Here is a 25,171-nt window from a genome sequence, read left to right as displayed (position 1 = left end):
TAAAATTAAGGAACTTGAAGATAATAGTAAAAATAAAAATATCCGGGACATGTATAAGGGAGTCAACGAATTTAAGAAAGGTTAAAAACCTCGTACTTATATATTAAAGAAATCTGACGGTACAGTTCTAACTGACATGGATAGCATCTTAAATAGATGGAAAGATTTCTTTGACGATTAGCTTAACTCGCAATTGAAAACTAGTGTGCGTGAAGAAAAGGAGATACACACTGCAGAACCGTATATTCCAGAACCCAACCGAATAGAATAAAAAACAGCTATAAAGAAAATAAAGAAACTCAAATCTCCGGGTGTAGATGAAATTACGGCTAAGTTTTAGCTGGAGGTAAAAAATTTTGGAACAAAATACACAAACCCATTCTCCTTATTTCGAACAAGGAAGTATTGCCACAGAGTGGAAAGAATCAATCATTGATACAATTCACAAGAAAGGCGACAAAACTGACTGTAATAATTATCGAGGCATCTCTCTTCTGTCAACATCCTATAAAATTCTTTCAAATATTCTATTAGCAAGACTGACCCCATACACAGATGAAATTATTGGAGATTATCAATGCGGATTTAGACGGAATCGGTCAACTATCGACCAAATATTTACCATTCGCCTAATACTCGAAAAAAATTGCGAATACTATACCCCGGTACATCAACTATTTATTGATTTTAGAAAGGCGTACGACTCGGTTAGGAGAGAGGCATTATACAACGTCCTTACAGAACTTAGAATACCGAGAAAGCTAATTAGATTAATTAAGATATGTTGCAGGGACATGGGTTTAGAAGTAAACCCAGATAAAGCTAAATACAAGGAAGTACGTCGGGACCGGAATACAGCAAACTATGAATGCGTTAAAATATTAAATAATACTTTTGATAAAGTGGATAGTTTAGAATACGTAGGATCAAATTTAACAGAGGAAAATCATATTCACGCAGAAATTAAATGTCGACTAAAAGCAGGGAATTCGTTTTATTCGGGAATTTGTATGGTTTACCCAATATTGTTAGGGTCGTGAAGTTTAGAAGGCTTAGATGGGCGCGTCATTTAGCAAGACCAATCGGAAAACGACCATTAGGAAAAACTAGGCGCAGATGGGAGGACAATATTAAGATGGATCTCGCTGAGATTGGAATACAAAGTAGAAACTGGATGCAATTAGCTAAGGATAGAGGTCAGTGGAGAGCTTTTGTGAACGCGGCATTGAACCTCCGGGTTCCATAGGCCAGAGAGTTAGTTAGTTAGTTAGTTAGTTAGACTCACTTCATTAAGATGCTATATTGATAACGCTTCATATCTCTCACACAGAATTTTAGGCTATAGAACCTTAAAATCTCTCTGGCTCGCACGGTTCATATTGCACGACAGACTGCCGTAATCGCACACTCTTATTAAGCTTATTGCATGATTAGAATTTCTCAATCTTCTCAAGGTTTTCTCACCGGTGATAAATTTCTGGTAAACTTTAGTAGCAGACTAGTGCACCAACTGTATTAGTGTTTCGACAAACAGAATGATCAACATAAAGAATTCCAGTAATCTTATTTATTAAATTCCAAAACACCTCATCTTGCTAACACTGCAAAGCACCTTGTTCCTTTGTGATTGTCCCAAGCTGCTTTTCAGACTGTGAAATTTAGAAGTGAGCAGTGGAGATCGGCATGAATTCCTTAATTCATATTGGCTTCCAGTCAGTAAAGGAATTCAACACCGAATCGGAGGCCGCAGAAACTGTGATGTGTAACTAGGTCTTAAAAAGGAAACAATAGTCTTTCAAAGCTACTTATCTCACATTATACTATTGCGTACATTTTAAAAAACCGTGGATTTTTTCCTCAATTTAGTTTTGGGAACGTACAGCGGTTTGTTTTAGGTGGGCCGTTGGGATGGAGAAAGATTGTGATGCCAAATATAAAAAACATAAATTTATAATTATAATGATAATCAAGCAATTACTATACTACTATACTTGTTTCTTCATCGTTAGCCTGATAGAAACTGTTTAACTGGCCCATATATATCCTTTGTATCGCGAAACAGTGTTTTGGTACGCCAACTTTAGTAATTCATCGGCAGGACTAGTCTCACAGGTTCTACAAGGTAATCACATACCTAATTACATAAGTATCACCTACTAGAGTTTCAGGCCAATATCCTTTAAAAGCTTAAGACCATAACTGTAAAATAACTGTTACGTATAATTGTTAAGCTTCGTAGGCATCTGTCTGGAAAGCAGCTTGGTACAGTAGCAAAGGAACAAGGTGCTGAGCATTAATCATTGATATTCCTTATGTCGTATAAAGTATAGGGCAATAAGTTGAAACCAACTGAGATCGACGTGTAGCACAGCTTTCATTCTTACGATCCCGTCTTGGATAAAAATTTACATCGAGTATTTGCCTTTACGGAATATCCAAACATCGTTCTTTATTAAGTGTGTTAAACTTTTCTTCTTTGTAGGAGAGTCGAAATCTAAACGGTAGTTACACAATTTTATGTGTCCGTTCCGATGGCTGGATTCTTGAGTCAATTATCTAGTGTTTAGCATCTTAACAAATAAACAAATAATAATGAAAAGTTGAGCTCTCTCGTGGCTAAGCGGTTAGCATACGCGCATTTGGCGTGGGAGACCCGGGTTCGATTCCCGGCGGGAGCTCATGTGGTTCGGATTCCACGTTAATCAGTAGGTCCACGTCTCATATAGCCTCGCTGCTGAAAGGGACGCTAAACTAAAATCAATCAATCAATAATCAAAAGTTATAAACATACAATTGAGTGATATCGTAGTAAGCGAATATAATATCTAAATGAATTGGTTTTGCTCTTTATATTAAATGTGTACCGCTACGATTTCGTTTTCTCTTCGGGTACCAAAGGATTCCATAATATGTAAACAGAATAATAAACAACCTACATGTTTCATAATTTGTCTTCCTACCTTTATTGAGAGTTATATCATGATGGTCTTCGTGAACATTTGATTCGATATTTAACGCGGGGACGTTATTACAAAGTCTTAGCCATAACTGATTGGAACTAATAAGTCATTGTCAATGACGTATTGGTTTTCTACAACTTATGTTCTTCAACATCTATACCAGATTTTCTACCGATCTGCCATTTGTACATGAACACCTTGGTCAGAAGTCACAAAACATTGAATACTTCATATCTGCTCCTTTACACTAACATGTGGCACGTTCATAATCCTATCTTGCTGTGACTTTATCTACAGTTAAGTAAGTTTATCCGGCTGGAGCTGACGGTACCTATGTGGGTCCTTGAATTCGTATACACTAACCTCATTCGTTGGCTTAATGCTTATACCATTTCTCTCTTGGACATGTAGGTACTTCCGAATTGAATGCTGCACAGCTGCCGTGTTAGTAGGGGGAATCTTTGTATCTACTTCCTTCTTATACCTCATGTGGCTTATACCAGGGAGGTCATGTTTCTTTCTCCATTCTGGCGAATAACAAATGTCTAATTTTGACCATTTTGTCAGGATTGAGATTTGGTTGGTTGTAGACTCTGACTAACTTGTACAGTTCTTTTTCTTTTTGAAGGATCTTGAAAGCTGCAACTTTTTACTCCTCAGTATAGCTGAGGTCGTTTCTCAGCCAGTTGCATCTTGAAGAAAGGGAAAGCAGTCTTTAAAGACTAGAGTTTCTTAAATTTAATAATTTCGTAGCATTTCCTTTTAGTTATGTGTGTATGTGGCCTTAAGACAATTGACAAATGCTCACGAAGTCTTCTAGCAAGATTCTTAAAAGACCTGCATCAGTCTCATCAACATCTACAGATTTCCCGTTTGTAGTTTCTTCCATTACTATTGTTCATATACAGCTACCTTTTCCTCCTTCGAAAACTGTTTGCATCATTTGAAGACGCTGCAATATTCACCTCAGTCGAATTGATATTCTTGCGCAATGAAGTATTATCACACAAGGAAGGTGACATTAGCTCAACGTGCCGCTCAGATGACATGCGGTTTCCCACAAAAGTCCTGTAGAACTTATGTTATCGTAACAGTCTCTGGGAATGAAGGATTAATCTTGCTAAAGTAGTGTGTGACGTTGAGTGAATCCACCAGAAAATTTCGTGTCCTATATTAAGTTCTGTTCGATAATCATATCACTTGGAACTTCGCTCCGGAAAAACTCCTTTCCTGCGAATTTTGATTGTTCCTTGAAGTGTCAATTTCTTGTAATCCTGTGATACCGCTGTTGCCTCCAACTCTTCCATCCGCCTAATATAGTGATCTTCAAATAATGCATAGAAATGATGACCAGCTGCTTGAGAAAAGAGAAGCATTGATTTAATTGCCTACAAATGATGTTTCTAGCACCATTACCTAAGGATATAATACAAGATTTTGAGGCCAATAAAATGCATTTGAATCGTTTACACTCTTACGACTATAAGTGTAATATAACTGATAACAAAAGTAGGTAAGCTTTGTGGGCTTCTGTCTTCAAAGCAGCTTGATACAGTCGCAAAAGAACAAAGTCCTTATGTCGTATAAAACCTAGGGGAATAAGTTGAAATCAACTGGGTTCGACCTGTAGTAGAGTTTTTATCTTACGACTCCGTCTAGGATAAAAATGTGTATGCAGTGTACGCATGTATGGAATATCCAAACATCGTTCTTTATTAAGGTTGTAAAACTTCGATTGTTTGTAGGTATTCTGCATAGATATTAGCTGCATATAGCGGAATATCATGGAAAACTGCCTAGAGTACATTCCCAGCACAGTCCATCTAAGACCCGTTAACAGTAGCAAGAAGAAAGTTGAAACACACAGATATCTATACTTCAGACCGTTTTCAGAGAAAATTGTATTACCAAGAGTAGACTTCACGAAACATTTAGACAACATTTAATTAAGAGCAGATGTCGAGATAGGTTTTGTTCTTTTATCAAAGCCAGTTAACAAGCACTACAAACAACCAGACATAGTAATGTAGCTATGTAGAACTACTTAACTCACATTACAAATTGGCGTAGAATTTTAAAAACCATGGATTTATTTCTCCCTTTAATAAGAGGGTATCACAGACGTATAGCATTGGGACCGCACAGCAGTTTGTTTTAGGTAGGTCCTTGGGGTTGAAAAAGGTTGTTATACCATATGTAAAAACGTAAGTATTAATTTATTATGATAATCAAGCAATTGCTATATTTCCCGTTCATATTCAATTACAATACTATTCGAGAGTGCTTCCTGCTGAAGAAATCTACTTAGCACTCAAAACACTCTCACGTTTTTCTTGATGGTTACCTGATAGAAACTGTTTAATCTAAAGAGTTGTGTTGTAATGGCTTAATTACTTAAACAAAGTCTCCTGTGAGTTAATTCTCGAAGCTACCAAATATGCATTTAGTTACCGTCCTTGGTGCTCACTAGGGCTTACGTAGAGAGTTGTGTAGGATTCACCAAGTTCCGGTCTATCATTAATATTTTCCCGATTGTATCTATTAAAACTTCCTATGGAACCCATTCATTATATTATAACCTCCGTAACAGTCTTACTTAGTAGGGGACCTTACGGGTAGTATCCTGTACTTTGTGTTAAATAGGTGCCACTCGGATATGTAGTTTCACTGATCAAACTAAGCAGGAATCGAAATGGCCCCACTATGACAGGTGGGAAGAATTTAATATGTCGGCTAGAAAAAATGGCCGCCTCTACGAATTCATAGTGTTAGTTTTAAACTATATCTCCTTAACTAATAGACGAATCTTCACGATTCAAACACTAAACGACGTAGAAGATTACAGGGTCTAAAAAATTACCAAAAGTTTTTACTTCGCTCAGAAATTAACACCTACAAAAATTTGTTAATTTTTAACTTTGCATTTCCTCTGATGGAGTTTACTCATATTTTTTAAAAAGAAAAATTAAACGGCTGGGATCATCGAAAAAGTTGTCGTGTAACTTATTAAAAAGTGTTAGATTATCTTACTTTTGGTATATAGTTCATCCAGATTGGTTAATAAACAACGAAGTTTTGACAAATTTAATATTCACGTTGAGTTGATTGATTTCCCCAAATATGGGAAGAGAGTTCATTTACCGTAATAAAGCATTACTCATGGATGCTGCATTGTACGAAACAAATCATTCTCTTGTGATGTGTTCTTCACAAGTCCCACTTTCGGCAGAAGCAGAAAGTAGCCTGATTAAGCCCGGTTATGAATCCCATATGGCGGCTATTAATTATAATACGTAAAGGTTAGTTTCTAGCGAAATATTGACACGAGTATCTAGATTTGTAAACGAATACACACAAAGCAATATCAACTATTCTTTTACTATTTACTTTTACACATGAATTATATTTAAGAATATCTTAAGAAAATACGTACATAGCGTGTTATTAGAAAAGTTTTATGGTTTCATCTGATGGTTTCATATGGTTTCATCAGTTCATGTGTGTAAACTACAGGCATTGCTTTTACATCCATTAGAATATTATAAAAAATTACATAAAGCAATATATTGTTATAAATTATAAAGTAAATAATTTCTTTCGTATTGTAAGAACAGAAAAACAACACAAATATCTGGTTTCATAATTTGAAATTCACAATATATCTTTTAGTTTTTTACGTGTAGAAACAGTTTTATAATTTAGAGGAACAGTTAATAATATTCTGTTTACAAGTTATTCTATAAAGAATCATACATATAAGTTCATCCATTTATTGTTACATATCCAACGTGGTGTAAATATACTATGGATCAGCAGAATTTTCAAAAATATTGAGTACTACTTACATTAAGTTTTATTGGTCTAGATCTTTGTTTTAACTTCCATCACCATTCAACATGCTCCCCTACACACAGAACACAAAAAAGCAGCACGGGGCGCTTGCATTTCTGCAACAACATATTGTGGTACATGTGTTTGCCGGCACTTACAAGAGGAATATTCTACATGCTTCGTATACAAGTGGAATGGAAGTCCATGGTGGAGAAAGTTCACTTCCATTGTCAGTCCATCCCTAGTTTACTGGTGAAGGAATATATGCTGTCTTCATTATTGCCTGGCCGCAGATTTGTCTAGTTTGGTATGTTGCACGTTTGGTGTAAAGAAACAAGGCATGACAAGTTGGAGGATTTCTCGTCGGGATTCATTAACTTGAAATGTTTCACTTGTTATTGAATATATTAAAACAACATATCGTGGCAGTGAATTAAAACAATCTTCGCTTATGTGGATTACAGGGTGTGAAATTGTTACGAAAGCTGTGGTCACCTTTGTATACAAAAGTCATGTTTCCCATGCTGATATATTTCCATTTCCGAGAAAGTATGACACTGTATCACATCATGGAAGTCTCTTAACGTAGTTGATTTTTCTCTTCTTTATGCATTTGAAATATGATGAATTGGAAGAATTCGATGATGTTTTCTGGTGCCGGAAGATATTCATAATTCTTCTAGACCGTGTCGTTCAAAGTCGTAGAAAAACGATACAGCAAGTATTACAACAATTGTGTCTACTGTACGGATAACTATCTTCTTGTGTCCATTTAATGTTGCATCAAAGGAATATAACATGATCATACTATCAGCTCTTCTAAATGATTTCCTGATGACTTAATTTAAAATGTTGGACGATTTCTTGAAGTTTGAATATTATACTAATTGCTCGTTGCTACCTCAAATTTACTTCCTTCCTTTGAACACATACTTTCCAAGAAAAAGAAAAAGAACACATACTTTCCAAGAAAAATTTCGGGGTTACGAAGGAAATCGTTCCGTTTCCTAGGAAATGGTGTAGTTCGTGTTACTTTTGTCCTTATTGCTACACCCCTGCTTTCTCTTGTTGAAGATTTTATGTTCTCTGAAGATTATATATCCTATTTCAAATCCACTCGCTTTGCATGGAATGTGTCCTCTTCTCTTTGAGCATAATTTAAGAAATTGCACTGGAAACAATCATAAAATGTTCTACTGATGCCGGTTGCAAAATGTGAATCCAAATTCTCCATCAAATAATAAAACATCACAAGAATTAGGAAAGTTTTCTACTTAGATGTTGGCTTCCTTCTCTAGATGAATAACTATATCCGACTTTGAGGATTGTGAATTATGGTAGAGAGACTGTGGAGTTGATTCTCGGGCAGAAAAAAATTATGCAAGTGTAGTGACTGACGTGAACTAGGCGAGAGAATATCTCAAAGTCCATCTAAAGTAATATTATTTTATTTCTGTTTTTCTTGTTCTTTTAAAGTGAAGAATGAAGCACTAGAGAAGATTTTTTCATAAGAGAAAAGAATTGCTTGGTCCATTCTACTTACCTTCTTGCACAAATTCCTAGTACATATTACACCCTTTTTCTTCTGCTGAATATAAAGATTCAATTACCGTATATTACCGCTATAGATGGTTCTTGAAGCAGCATTAACAATTCCATTATTTTCTTCAAACGGATTCCACAAATTCGAGGAAGACTTCTTTCATCTTTCCAACATCCGATTTAAATTTTTCTTGCATCTACGAGTAATCTTCATGGTGCTTATTATCAAAATCTTTATCATTATATGACATTTTGAATTCGTTAGTCAGCCTACTTATTTCTGGTCCCGCTGTCATCCATTTGACAAGAGCATTGAAGTCGTCTAAGAGACCAATTGCCCCGCAATCCCCTCATATATTTTTGTTATTCTCTTTGTGAGCCGAACTATAGCTATTGGAGACAAAGGTTTTGATGTCTTTCTTATCACAAAGTAACCCATTTCGAAAGCATTCATATTCTCTGGATGTGTTTCTTCCAAATTCTTCAAATCAAAAATGTGAACAAGAATCCAACGAGCATAGTTCAGGTGGTTCGTTGCGAAAAACCATTCAGCAATTGGTTTTAGTATTTCAACGAAGAGCTTGAAATTCCCTTGACGTATGGCTCTCATGTAAATTAAGAGTAAAATCACGAGACGGTAATACATTATCCGAAACGACGTTTCCTTTTCAGTGTACTCGTCATTGAAAGATAGCCCTGATGGAGAATTCTGATATGCATCACGCAGCAAATGATGTAAAACTGTCAGAGTAATCTGATGAGGAAAACGAGCTTTTGTAATGTGAGATTCTTTCAATAAATTGTCAGCGGTTCCTGGTGTTGCTACGTCTGACTTGCATAAAATTTCTACCCACCACTTCCATATAACCATTTGCCTATAAGACAGAAAGGCTTGTTCGATGTGTCAGAATTTGATCTTCGCAATATAACTCATTCGTTTCCCAAGGCAAGTAGTAATTAATCCATTATATGTTTTTTGTTAAGTTTGTCTGTAAGTTCTGGTACAACATTCATTCCGTCTGTATCAAAGCTATAAATTTAGATTCTTCCTTAAACAACGGAAGCAGACAGCATATACTTGGCATGTGAAAAGTTTTGAGTTTTCGAGGCATGGTGTACAGAGCAAGTGTACTTCGTGTACTTCGTGTACATGGTGTACAGAAAAATCCACTTCGTGAAAGAACTATCTCTACTAACTGCGCGTCCTGTTGAGGAAACACTGGTTCCTTATCAGTGATATAAGCAGGAGGTACTAGAGCATATTTATAGGGGAGAACAGGAGCAGTTCTCTTTTTTATATTGACATTATCCAGTGAGACATGGTCACCTTGAATGCCAAGGTTATCCTTAGACAGATGCTGGAAAGTAGGAATGTTCGTACCCTGAAAAGAATCCTTTGATGTGCTAGAAGGATTGTAGTCAATATTATCTAATGTTGCAATGGATAAAACACCTCTACGAAGAGTGGAAGGACATACATTTCGTAACTTTGATTTATCAAGCACTGAGAAAGACTTGAAGATATTTCTTCTATACATGTAGACGATATACAAATCCCTAGTAAATGCAATTATTTGATAAAATATTTTTTTACGAGTTTTAGTATAACCGCTCAGTTCAACGTGGAGAGGAAAGGGTTGTTCGCGATTGCGTTTGTCCTTGCTTTTCTTGTTTCAATATCGCCTGCTTTCTGAGGAACATATAAAATATAAGTTGGCTAATAGTTGAAGGTTGACTTACGCTGCCATCAATGTCTTTCTCCAACTCATTTATTATGTCAGATTCTTCTCAAAGTAAACCATATTCTTTGCCAGACAGATGAGCTATTAGCTCTGGCCGCTGATGAAGAATCCTTTCACAAAATCTTTTACTATGAACTTCTATATCTTAATTCGGGCTTCTTCATTATCGTCATTAACCTTGTTTTGTACAATATAAAAACATCTTTCATTTTGAATCGGTGGCTTCTTGGTAACATAAGAATTGCGCAGTTGCCCCAAACTTCGTATTTTTTGTGATTCCAAACTATTCCCGCCGAAACAATACACGGGACTTTCTCATTGTTACTTTCAACACAAATACTTCGAGAATAGTGCAGTTGTGATTATTCCAAGTTTTTCAAACACTTAGTTGGTTTTAGGTAGCCTTTTGGAGTTGAAAAAGTTGTGATAGCAAATGTAAAAAACATAAGTATTATTTTATCATGATAATCAAGCTATTGCTATACTTCAAGTTCATATGCAACTACAATATTATTCGAGAGTACTTCCTGCTGAAGAAATCTACTTAGCACTCATAACACTCTTACGTTTTTCTTGATCGTTACCTGATAGAAACTGTTTAATCTGAAGAGTTGTGTAGTTAAGGATAAATTACTTAAACAAATACTTCTGTTTGTTAACAGTCGAAGCTAACAAATATGCATTTAGTTAGCGTCCATGCTGATCACTAAGGCTATACAGATTTGTGTAGGATTCAGTATGTTCAATTCTATCATTAGTAATATTTTTCCAAATGTATCCTGTAAAACTTGCTATTGAACCCATTATATTCTAACCTCCGAGTCACCTTTACTTTGGTCTTCAGATGGTGATCTGATTGAAAAGACAAATAAAGAACCTTTTTTTAAATTCCTTTGAGATATTCTCTTAGCCACTTAGGCAGTGGAAAATAGTTACGGTATAATCAGTCCTGTGTTCGTTACCAAATTAGTAACACTGGTGAACACAAGGCAACATAACTGTGGGCTATATAAATAATCTTTTCATATAAACTCACTGTATGCTTTGATTATTAAGTGCCACACATTTCATACAGTAGAGAACGTCATTCATTTGAGAAATCTCTTGATGAAAATTTTAATATTCAAGTTCTTGAATGAAAAAGTAATCTGATATCATGGTAGCATTGCTTTGATAAGAATATCGTATTACATATCGTAATTCTGGCATCTTCTTCCTCTCTAATCTAATGTTCTTGATGTGTCAGTGCTGTCTTACTCGGAAGATTAAATCAAATCTTCTTTCGCGTTTCGATTTCCTTTCTCAAAGATGTTTTGAATAGCTATTCACCTTGTGAAATCTTCGCCACAACTATTCTGGAATTCCTAGTTACACACCTTTCCTTTTGATATAAGCAGTGTATTTCTTCAATAACTCAACATCAAATACCAATACTATATATTCTAGCCCTCTGCACACAGTAAATAACTGCAAGAAAAGTGGAAAAAGCACAATGTTATGACTAGGCTTCGGATTTTTAGGTCCCAAAAAATTCAAATTAGGATTTAAAAAAGTGCATTTTAGAATTTTATAGGTTTTTAAAAACACGGTTTAGGATTTTTAGCGTTATATTACTGAAAACGGAATATTACTACACTTTAAACACTTTGTTATCTATTTCATACTTAAATGGTAACCTTAATTTAGTAAGCTTTATGCCAACTAGTCTTCTGCGTAGTAAAAATAATAATGAAACTCTTCTTACCTTGGACTTTTTTTGATAGCTGAAATATACTTTAACATATATATGGCCTGTCGTACTATAGTAGTAGTAGTAGTTTTTGCCAGTTTTCTTATATTTGAAATTTTATACAACCCCACAAATATCACTTCACTCTTCTAACGATACACTGAGGAACTACGAAATTTCAAATATTGTTTTTCCGGCACTTTTAATGTTTTCTATAGCTCAAAAAGTGGTCACTTCACTCTCTGTAATGGCACTGAACAACAAAATATTTGGCAAGATTTTCTGTTGTGAACTTTTTCCTGTCGTCTGACAAAATTTTCTTGAATGCAGAAAAACTGCGTTCCACATCACACGATGTAAGAGGCGCATATTTCATACTGGCTAATTCCTCGGGATTCCATAGCAAATTTTCTTGGACATTGTCTGCACGAAGAATTTGGCCCACTAGTTGTATCTCTGTGAAATCAGGACTGCGTTTCAAAACCGCCTCCAACTTGTCCGCAATTTTTGTTCCAACTTCCCCAGGTACTTTTTTCTCTTTTACTTCTTGAAGAATTTGAAGAGCTTCTGTTAGTGGAAGAGACTTCTTCTCCAATTCAGTGATGGCTTGAGGCAGATGAGAAAAGTTGGCTTTAATATAACTTAGTTGTTGTACAGCAAACTGTGACTTCAGTGCTTCTTTTGCAGACGTGATTGAAGCGGCTTCAATCTCGTCGAGCGAATCGATGACCTGAACAATGCTTTCAAAATTATCTGCATAGTACAGTGCTGCTGAGAGCCACGTTCCCCAACGGGACACAACGGGCTGTGGTGGCAGTGGTGTGTTTTGAAGCATATCCTTGAAGGTAGCCACTCTGTTAGAAGCTTTCAAGAAAACCTTCTTTACAGATGAAATTATGTCGTTGACGATTGACTACGTGTTTGAAAGTATTTTTGAAGTTAAAAATAACTATAAAGAATCATTTAGGACGTTATAGGTTCTAAAAGCTAATTTAGGATTTTTTAGGTCCTAACCCCCCAATTAGGACATTTTAGGTCCTATAAAACTAATATAGTTCTACTTATAGCAACTTGAAATGTAAAGAAAACACGAATTTTTTGCATTCACTGTACAGGAATAAAATAGGTTCGAACCTAAGAATCCGGAGCCTAGTTATGACATTCATTCAGCTATGTATACGTAAAAGGTGTTCAAATCTTACCTGAAGCTGAGGAAATTTCTGAACTTTCGAAAGCTGTTCCGCCCTTAGGAGGTCTTCACTTGAGTAATTTATAAGCACAATTCGATACTTTATGTCAGGAAATGGTATAAAAGAACTTTAGGGTATCCTGTACGCGTAATAAACGTAAGTGAATATTCTCAATTGCCATGAATACTCAATATCATTGAGAACTCACTTATAGACATTGCTCGGCTATTTTCACATGTAGTTATGAATTGATTTACAACATTCTAAGATCTGCGATCTTATTCAAAAATGTCTGGATGAGGAAATCAATATGCAACATTTACAAGAAAATGAAGCTGCATGAAAAAAAAACGATATCGAGGAAATCTCAAAATTAACATGATCACCTTTACCGAACCGGTAAACTTAGTCTGCAGTATATAGGGAAAATCAGAATGGTATTGATATTTATCAAGAGGGGACTAGAAACTTCATTTGGATAGAACAAGGGAGTAGAAACTTCATTTGTAGGCAATTAAAATATTGCTTCCGTTTTTTCACGCAGCTGGTTATTTTTTCTATGTAAAATTTCCACATCACTATACACAGCAGATGGAATCCTTGAAGGCAACTACGGTATCAGATGATTACAAGAAAATAACAACTCAAGGAACTTTCACAAGTCGCAGAAAAGGAGGCCTTCTGGTGCGAGGTAAAAGGGATATCCACGATATTTTGCTGGGGGATTAACTCAACGTCAGACACTACGTTAGTCAATTAATCTTTCTCTCCCAAATACTGTCACAATAACAGAAGTTTTAACGACCTTTTGTAAGAAACAGTTTGTCATCTGAGCGGCACGTTGAGCTAATGCCACTTAACTTGTGTGATAATATCTCAATCCGCATGAATATCAATTCGACTGCGGTGTATATTGCAGAGTCTCTGTTGACTTGAGTTTTAAAATCCACACGTAGAAGAAAGTGTCCTTCTACACGCAATGGTGTGGACTAATCATGTCAAGTCATATCTGCGTTAAGTACGTATATAAATTATGTTAAGCGTTTTTTGCACCTTATATCCTATGGATATAAATTACAATTAGACACTGAAAGTGCCGACAGACCATAAAGAGCTTACGGGAAATATCTGCAAAGATCGAATTTAATTCTGCCATTGTAGCAACGACAATTCAATCACAGTTGTTGAGAAACTTCAAATGATACAAACTGTTTTCGAAGGAGCAAAAGAAAGCTGTATAAGGACCACAGTAATGGAAGAAACTTCAAACGGGAAATCTGTGGCTGTTCATGGGTCTTATTACAGATCTTTTAAGAATCTTGCTAGAAGACTTCATGAGCAGTTGCTGATTCTCTTAAGCCCACACACAAGCAGAACTGAAAGGAAATGCTACGAATTCTTTAAATTTAAAAAAAAAACTCTAGCGTCATTAAAAGACTGCTTTCACTTTTTTCATGATGCAACAGACTGTTACACGACTTCAGCTATACAAAGGAGAGATTAGTTGGAAGTCTACAAGATTCTTCAAAAAGCAAAATAATTGCGTAAGTTAGTCGGTCTTATACAAACCATATCTCAATCCTGACAAAATAGTCAAGATTAGACATTTCTTATTCGCCTGTATGGAGAAGGAAGCATGTCCACTTTGTTATAAGCCATATCAGGTATAACAAAGAATTAGTTACGAAGCGTCAATATGGCTACTTTTCCCCCTGCTAACACGACAGCTGTGCAGCATTCAAATAGGAAATATTTCAAAGTCCGAGCGAAATGGTCTAAGCATGAACCCAATCAAATGAAGTTAGGGTATGCGAATTCCAGGAGACACACAACTACCATCAGTTCCAGCCGGATAAGCTTACTTAAATGTAGATAAAATGTGACTGCAAGAAAGGAGTGTGAACGAACCACATCTAAGCGTAAAAGAGCCGATATTAAGAATTCAAGGTTTTGTTAATTGTGCCAAAAGAATTCATGTACAAATGGCAGATCGGAAGACAATATCATATAGATGATGACGAAAAACCGGTGTAGAAAAGCAATATGTCATTGACAACGGATTAATTGTTGACCCAATCAGTTATGGTTATAATATTGTAATAACGTCTCCGCTTTATAAACATAACAAAATGGACATGAAGACGATAATGATGTAATATTAAATGAAGGTAAAAAGACAAGATATAAACAATGAATGTGGTTTGTTTTTATTTTTACATATTTTGGTATCCTTTTACACGAGCGGCTTTGGTAACCGAAGGGAAAACGAGACCGTAGCAGGACATTTTAATTTATCGAGCTTACCCAATTTATTTATATATCACATTCGCGTACTACAGTATCATTCAATTGTATGTTTATAACATTTGTTTCTTGTTTGATTGTTTATCTGTTAAGATGTTCAACAGCAGATAATTGACTCAAAAGATTCTGCCATTTGCAAGGACACTTAAAATTGTGTAACTACCGTTTAGGTTTCTTCTCTCCTACAAAGAATCAAAGTTTAACACTCTTAATAAACTACAATGTTTGAATATTCCGTACAAGCAACCACTCCATGTTCGTTTTATACAAGTCTGGGTAGTAAAAATGAAAACTCTACTACACATCGATCCCATTTGGTTTCACCTTATTGCCCTAGGTTTTATGCTTCATAAAAATTATCAATTTATACTGCTCTGCACGTTTTTCTTTTGCGACAGTACCAAGCTGTTTTTCAAACAGAAGCCAATTTTCTGTAACAGTTTTATTACACTTCTGGTCGTAAGCTTGTAAAGAATTCACATGCATTTTATTGGCCTCGAACTCTAATACTAGATCCTTAGGAAATTAGGTACGTGAATACCTTGTAAAACCGTGGTTTTTAAGACAAGTCCTACAGATTATTTAGAAAGGCTAGCGGTGTAAAACACTGATTCGCGTTACAAAGAAATTATACAGCCTTGGGAAAACAGATGTAGAACAGAGACATCAACAAAGTTATCAATTCACAAACTCTTTTAAACTAGGTTACATTGGGAGATTTCCAGTTGAGTACACCTGAAAGATAACAAACTAACTGGGCTCACTTCCCTCATCTTGAACATGAAGCCATGAATTTCCCCCCTCGTTAATAGTGTTCGAGAACTTAGTCTCGCTGAGCAAAAAAAGTAAAAGAGACAGCGATTAACTTTTTAGTAGCCTGAAATTCGAATTTGCGTCCTTAAAAAATTTCGATGCGTCTTTTCAACCTTGACTCACTTCAACAAGATGGTATATTGGTAAGACTAGGTATCTCACACACTAATCTATAATCTTATAGAACCTTAAAATCTTATAGAAACTTAAAATATCACTAGCTTGCACGGTTCATCTTGCACTACAAACTGCCATAATCGCACACTCTTATTAAGGTTATTGTAAGAATTGAATTTCTCAATCTTCTTCTCACCGGTTTTCTCACCGGTTAGTGAATTTCTGGTACGCTTCTGCTCAGGAGCAGACTGGTGCACATACTCAGGTTATCGACATTTTTCATATCTCAGACGAAAAGATAAACAAGAAAAATTTCTGTAATCATATTTATTAAATTCAACACTACCTGATCTCGCTGACGTGAATAGAGTATGCGTGTCCTCGCCACCGAGTCTAAGGTATCTTCTCAAGAGCAGAAAGCTACTCCAAAAAATGTACCCCGTTAATCGCCAGTAGTTGAGGCTTACGAAGTGTACTCATCTCTAACACTGAACCTGACTGTCAGTTCGCCTGGTATGTTTGCGAGCATATACATGGCCGTTGACCAGAGCCATCCTAAATCACCAAGTAAATTCCTTTACAAAAATAGAAGCACCAAATCGTCTGTATGGTTCTGCATAGATTTTCGCTGCATATAGAGGAATATCATGATAAACTGCCTCGAGTACATTCTTTGCAGAGTCCAGCTAAGAGCAGTTAACATTGGTAAGAAGAAATTCGAAACACACAGATATATGATAAGATCTATACTTCAGACTGTTTTTAGAGAACATTGTATTACCAAGAGCACACATCACGAAACATTTCGACATCATTTTTCTAAGACGAGGTGTCGGAATACGTGTTGTTCCCTTATCAAAACAAATACAAGCATTAAGCATGCACCACAACCTGCCAGACCTATTTTTATTTGATAAGAAGCGTAGTGATATTAGGACTTTTCAATTCCAACTCACGCTGTAATAGACTAAAATCTTTTGAAACATTACTTTTACTATTCAACATTTTTTACAAGGCCGCCGGCTGCGGCTTTCTGTAGAAATAATGGTATTACTAATCATAGATATCAGGATGCATTTAGATAAAAAGATAATAACAGTAGATGAAGAGATCCGTAATGATACTTTAATTAAAACGAGTGGAATCAGTTGGCATGCATTACAACCGACTTAGCGGATGGGTTGAAATGGAAAAAATACGGCAGGTCATATTGTCCTTAAAACTTGCAAATTCGAAATATTCGAGTTTAAACTCAGTGACGTGCGGAACAAGAGCCTGAAGCTGTTAAGGAATGAATATCACGGTGAGCTCTAAAAGTATTCTTTTCGTAAAACTAGTAAAGAGAAAGCGCGTAAAAAAGATGGGCATCTTGACGGATCACTTGCAATAGGGCAGGCATACCTGAGCTGTTGGAAGTTATTGTAATATGCATCTGCAACGTCAGAAATCACCTCAAGGTGAGAACATCAGCAGGGATATTAATTGACTTAAATGTAATAGTATTCCACATTGTCTGAAAAGCGTTATTAATCAAGGAAGAAAGCGATCTCTAAGTGATGCGGTATGAAAGGAATAATTTTGAGTTTGGACGGGGATGTTCGATTTTTAGTTAGTGGTTTAGAGTGAAACAGGAGATCCAATAATGCGAGGGTTCTCTTTCCAGATATCCGGTAAATCTGAACGGCACTTGAGTTCCTTCTTAAAATGCTGTGAAATTTAGAAGTCAGTAGTGGACTTCGGCATGTATTCCTTAATTCGTGTGGGCTTATACCTAGTAAAGGAAATCAACACCGGATCGGAGAACTTTGTATTTTGTGCTGTGTACGTAGGAATTAAAAACAAAGCCGTAGTGCTTTTAGAGCCTCTTAACTCACACTATACAATGGCGTACCATTAAAAAAAACGTGGATTTACTTCTCCCTTTAAAAAGACGAGTGTATCACACATGTATAATTTTGGGAATGTACAGCGGTTTCTTTTAGGAGGTTCCTTGGGATTGAAAACTATTGTGATATCAAATGTAAAAAAAAAATAATTAATAATTTATGAATGATAATCAAGCAATAGCTATACTTACCGTTCAAATGCAACTACAATACTATCTGAGAGTGCTTCATGCTGAAGAAATCTACTTAGCACTCACCTTTTTTTTATCGTTAGCGAGATAGAAACTGTTTAATCCAAAGAGTTGTGTTCTTAAGGATCTATGATTTAAACAAAGTCTCCTGCGTCTTCACACTCGGGGTTATTAAATGTGAATTTCATTAGATTCCTTGCTGCTCACTAGGACTTACATACAGAGTGTTGTAGGATTCTCTAGGTACCGGTCAATTATTAATATTTTCCCGAGTGTATCCTGTTAAAGTTTCTATGGAACCCATAATATTTTAACCTCCGAAACAGAATTACTTTGGGCCTGAGACCCGTGATCTGGATCGATGAGACAAATAAAGAATCGATTTTAAGTTTTTTTGAGATCTTCTCTTAGACGGTTAGGTGAAAAATATTTACGGTATAGTCAGTCCTGTGTTCGCTACTAACTTAGTAGCTCAACAGATGGTATCCTTGGAGGCAACTACGGTATCAGATGATTACAAGAAATAAACCACTTTAGGTATCTTCACAATTCGAAAAAAAAGATTCCTTTGGAGCGAAGTTACACGTGATATATTTATCGAAGCGTGCTTAATAGCCACGAAATTTTCTGAGGGATTAACTCAACGTCAGACACTACGGTAGCAAGATTAATCCTCATTCCTAAATACTCTTACGGTAACAGAAGTTCTACATGGCTTTTTAAAAAAACAGTTTGTCATCCGAGCGGGACGTTGAGATGATGCCGTCTTCCTTGTGTGATAATATCTCAATGCGCAAGAATATCAATTCGACTGCAGTGAATATTAGCAAGTCTCTGTTAATTTCTGTTTTAATACCCACACGTAGAAAAAGAGTCCTTCTACACGCAATGGTGTGGAATATAATTGGAAGTTAAATCTGCGTTAAGTAAGTATATAAATAATGTTAAGCGCTATTTTCACCTTACATTTTATGGATATAAAATACAATTAGACATGGAAAGTGCCGAACGACAAAAAAAGTATCTTTCCGGAAATATCTGGAACGATCGAATTTAATTCTGCCATTCAAGCCACGACAATTCAATCACAGTTTTTGAAAAACTTTGAGATCAATACTAGACGGTTTCAAATGATGCAATCACTATTCGAAAGACTGTATATGGACAACAGTAATGGAAGTAACTACAAGCGGGAAATCTGTAGCTGTTGATAATTGTGATTCAGATCATTTTAGAAATTGATGGAAGACATCATGAGAAGTGGCTGATTTTCTTAAGGCCACATGCAACTAGAACTAAACGGAGATGCTACGAAATTATTAAATTTAAAGAAACTAGCGTCATTAAAAGATTGATTTCACTAAAGTTAGTGAAAGTCCTAAACCAAACAAATATCAATCCTGACACAATGGTCAAATTAGACATTTCTTATTCGCCTGTATGGGAAAGGAAACATGTCCTCCCTGGTATAACAAGGAAGTAGTTACAAAGCTTCATTATGGCCACATTTCCCCTTATAACAGGGCAGCTGTCCAGCATTCAATTCGGAAGTAACTCCAAATGCAGGAGCGAAATGGTCTATGCATGAACCCAGTCGAATGAGGTTAATGTATAGGAATTCCAGGACCACACAGGTACCATTAGCTGAAGCCGGATTAACTTACCTACGGATAAAAAGTGACTGCAAGATAGGATTGTGAACGAAGCACATGGTAGTACAAAATAGCCAATATGAGTCATTCAAGGTTTAATGCATTCTTACAAAGGAGTTCATGTACATACGGTAGATCGGGAAAAATCTGATATAGATGTTAACGAACAACAGCTGTAGAAAACCAATAATTCTTTGACAATGACTTAATTGTTGATCCAAACAGTTATAATTACTAATTTGTAACTACGTCCCAGCCTTAGAGATCTAACAAAATGGACATGAAGACCATCTTGACCTAACTGTAAATAAAGGCATAAATACAAAACATAAAACATGAAGGTGTTTTAATATTCCGTTTACATATTTTGGAATATTCTAACACGAGTGGCTTTGGAACCCGAAGAGCAAACGAAATCGTTGCTAGACTGATATAATTTAACAAGCTCAACAAATTAATTTGGATTGTTATAATCATTCAATTGAATGATACTCTATTACGCGAATGTATCTAAAAGAACTGGTTTTGCTCTTGAAAGTAAGTGTGTCCTGCTAAGGTCTCGTTTTGTCTTCGGGTACCAAAGTTACATCACCATCGTCTTCATGTCCATTTTGTTTTTTCTATAAGACTAAATAATAATCATAACTGATTGGATCAATAATTAAGCCGTTGTCAATGACATATGATTTTTTACAGCCGTTGTTCGTCATCATCTATATCAGGCTGTCTTCCTATCTGCCATCTGTGCATGAATACTTTGGCAGAATGCTAAAAACCTTGAATACTTCATATAGGCTCTTCTACACTAACATGTGGTTCGTTCACAATCCTATCTTACAGTCACTTTTTATCTACAGGTAAGTAAGCTTATCCGACTGATGGTAGCTGTGTGGTTCCTGGAATTCGCATATCCTCTTTGACACACCAACCTCATTCGATTGGGTCCATGCTTAGGCCATTTTCACTCCTGGACTTGGAGGTATCACCGAATAGAATGCTGCACGGCTGCCGCGTTAGTAGGGGCACAAGAGGCCATATTAAATCTTCGTAACTACTTCCTTGTTAAACCAGATAAGGCTTATACCAAAGAGGACATGTTTCCTTCTCCATACAGGCGAATAAGAAAAGTCTCATCTTTACCATTTAGTCAGGATTGAGATTTGGCTGGTGGAAGACTCTAACTTCCACAATTCTTTTTCTTTTTGAAAGATCTTGTAAGCTGCCAACTATTCTCTCCTGTGTATTGCTGAGGTCGTGTTACAGCCTGTTGCATCATGAAAAAAGTGAAAGCAGTTTTTTAATGACGCTAGAGTATCTTTAAGTTAATGATTTCCTAGCATTTGCTTTAACTACTACTTGTGTGTGGCCTTAAGAGAATCAGTAACCGCCCATGAAGTCTTCTAGCAATATTCTTAAACGATCCCTATCAGATCCATGAAAAGCCACAGATTTCCCATTTGAAGTTTCTTCCATTTCTGTTGTCCATATACAGCTATCTTTTGCTCCTTCAAAAACTGTTTGCATCATTTGGTTTCTCAACAACTGTGATAGAATATTCATTGCTTCAATGGCAGAATTAAAATCGATAGTTGCAGATATTTCTCGAAAGCTCTTCCTCACCTGTCGGCACTTTCTTGTAAATTATATCCATAAAATATAAGGTAGAAAAAACGCTTAACATAATTTATATGCCTAACTAACGAGGATATGACTTGCCATTTTTAGTCCACACCATTGCGTGTAGAAGAACACTTTGGTCCACGTGTGGCTTTTAAAACTCAAGTCAACAGAGACTCGTCAATAATCACCGCATTCGTATTGACATTCTTGTGTATTCAGATATCAACACATATGGAAGTTGGCAATAAGCTCTACGTGCCACTCAGATGAAAAAATGTTTCCCTTAAAAGTCCTGTAGAACTTCAGTTATCGTAATAGTATTTAGGAATGAATGATTAATTTCGCTAGCGTAGTGTCTGACGAGTTAATCCCACAGAAAATTTCGTGGCCTCATTAAGCACTGTTCGGTAATCATATCACGTGGAACTTCGCTCCAGAAGGCCTCCTTTTCTGCGAATTGTGATGGTTCCTTGAGTTGTTGATTCCTTGTAATTACGTGATACCGTAGTTGCCTCCAAGGCGTGCACCTGCTGAGTAAAATGATGGGTAAATTTTCCATACAAGGGGTGACACACTACGTGAGAAACGGAAGAATTATTTTAATAGCCTACAAATGAAGTTTCTAGTCCCCTGTACGATCTAGTCCCTTTGTCCCTACTGAGATAATAGCAGCAGACGTCGAGATTCGCCATGATACTTGCATTAGAACGAGTGGAATCTCTTTGCATGCAGTATAAACGACGATATCGGGTGGATTGAAATGGGAAAATACGGAAGCTATATTGTCCTTAGGAATTGCAAATTGGAAATATTCGAGTTTACACACAGTGACGTGATGAACAAGAAGTTTTTAGTTGAGAATAGAAAATATTCTTAGTGCGCACATAAAGTATTGTTTTCGTAAAACTAATAAACAGAAAGCGCCTTAAAATAATAAACAAGCTGATGGGTTACTTGAGATACGGCAGACATCCCTGAGATGGTGAAGCTTTTGGTAATATGCATCTGCGACGTCAGAAATCACATTAAAATGAGAACGTTAAGAGGGATGTTACTTGACTTCATTGTAATGGTTTCTCCATAGTCTCAAAAGAGATATATTAATCAGGGACGAAAGCGATCTCTAAATTATGCGTTTATTAAAGAAATAATTTTGAGGATGGACGGGGATATTCTATTTTTTACTAGTGGTTTAGGATGCAACAGGCGTGCCAATAATATGAGGGTTCCCTTTCGAGGTGTCCGCTAAGGCTAAACGGCTTCTTCGTTCCTTCTTAATAAGCTGTGAAATTTAGATGTCAGCAGTGGACATCGGTATGTATCCTTTAATTCTTATTGGCATACAGCTAGTAAAGGAATCAACACTGAATCGGAAGCTCCAGGATCGTATGTTGAGTACCTAGGTCTTAAAAACGAAGCAGTACTGCTTTTAGAGCTTCTTAATTCACTTTATACAATGGCCTAGCATTTAAAAAGCCGTGGATATATTTTAATAAGACACGGGTATCACAGAAGTAACGCTTTGGGAACTTACAGCGGTTTGTTTTAGCTGGGCCCTTGGGATTGAAAAAGGTTGTGATACCATATGTAAAAAACATAAGTATTAATTCATCAATGATAATCATGCAATTACTATTTTTCCTGTATATATGCAACTACAATACTATTTGAGACTACTTCTGAAGAAATCTACGTTAGCACGATAGAAACTCTTTAATCCAAAGAGTAGCGTTTTTACGGATTAACTACTTAAACAAAGTCTCCTGTGTGTTAAGACTCGAAGCTAACAAATATGCATTTAGTTAGCATGAAATATGATCACTAGGGAATACACAAGGTAGCTCTCACTAGGTTCCTGTCTATCATTATTCCGATTGTATCAAGTAACACTTGCTATTGAACCCATTATAATCTAAGCTCCGAAACAGCCTTACGTTGGGCCTGAGACCGATGATTTAATCGATCCGAGAAAAAAAGAATCGATTTTAAGTTCTTTTGAAATCTTAAACGGATAGGTGGAAAATGTTTTCGCCATGTTTTCGCTAATAACTTAGTAACACTGGTCATTGCAAAGCAACCAAACTGTGGGCTAATCAAATAATCTTTTCATATAAGCTCACTGTATGCTTTGATTACAAACTTAGTGCCAACATTACATAAAGCAAAAAAGTAAATCATTTCAGAAGTCTGATGATGAAAATTCTCTATATCCTACTTCTTGAATGAAAAAGTAATCTGATATCAAGGTAGCATTGTCTTGATCAGAAAAGCATATCACATTTCGTAATTCTGACATCCTTTTCACCTCTGATAATATATACTCAAGTTCTTGAATTGTCAAAGCTATCTTACTCAAAAGAATTAATCATCTTCACTCGCGTCTCGTGTCTCGAATTGCATTTCTCCTTTGGAACCTTCGCATATCTACTCATATTGTGATCCGCCACAACGATTGTGGAATTGTGAGACACACAAGGAGCAAAAGGTAGCCGTATATGGACAGCAGTAATAGAAAAAATTACAAACAGGAATTCTGTAGCTGTTAAATTGTCTGGTTCAGATCTTTTAAGAATCTTCCTAAAATACTTCTTCAGCAGTTGCTGCTTCTCTTATGGCCACATACAAGCAGATCTGAAAAGATATGCTATGAAATAATTAAATTATAGAAACTAGCGTGTTTAAGAGACTGCTATCACTTTTTTCATGATGGAACAGGCTGTGACACAACCTTAACTATACGCAGGAGAAACAGTTGGCAGCCTACTAGATTCTTCAAAAGGAAAATGAATTGTGCAAGTTAGTCTACAACCAACCGAATTTCAATCCTGACAAATAGTTCAACATTAGACATATCATATTTGCATTTATGCAGAAGGAAACATGTCCTCTTTGGTATAAGAATATAAGGTATAACAAGGAAGTAGTTACGATTCTTCAATATGGCCACTTTAGCCCCTAGTAACACGGCAGCTGTGGAGCAATCAATTTGAAAGTACCTCAAAGTCCAGGAGCGATATGGTCTAACCATGAACCGAATCGAATAAGGTTGGTGTGTCAAAGAGGATATGCAAATTCCAGGACCCACACACCTACCATCAGCTCCAGCCGGGTAAGCTTACATACTTGTAGATAAAAAGTGACTGCAAGACACGATTGTGAACGAGCCACATGTTAGTGTAAAAGAGCCGACATGGTTTTGTGCATTCTGCCAAAGGAGTTCATGTACAAATGGCAGATCAGAAGACAATCTGATATAGATTATGGCGAAAACAGGTGTAGAAAAGTAATGTGTCATTGACAAAGACTTAATTGTTGATCCAATCAGTTATGATTATTATTTTGTAATAACTTCTTCGCCTTATAGAAGTAACAAAATGGACAAAAAGACGATTTGATGTAACTTTAAATGAAACTATAAGACAAGGTATAAAAATTGGTGGCTTATTTTTCTCTTTACATATTTTGGAATCCTTTAACAGGAGCGGCTTTCGTACCCGAAGAGAATTCAAAACCGTTGCAGGACACATTAAATTTAACGAGCTAAATTAATTAATTTGGACATCAATTTTTGTACTAGAGTATAATTCAATTGTA

The sequence above is a fragment of the Thermobia domestica genome, chromosome 7 (genome assembly GCF_964235325.1).
Source record: "Thermobia domestica chromosome 7, izTheDome1.hap1.1, whole genome shotgun sequence".
NCBI lineage: Eukaryota > Metazoa > Arthropoda > Insecta > Zygentoma > Lepismatidae > Thermobia > Thermobia domestica.
This window is presented reverse-complemented; position numbering follows the sequence as displayed.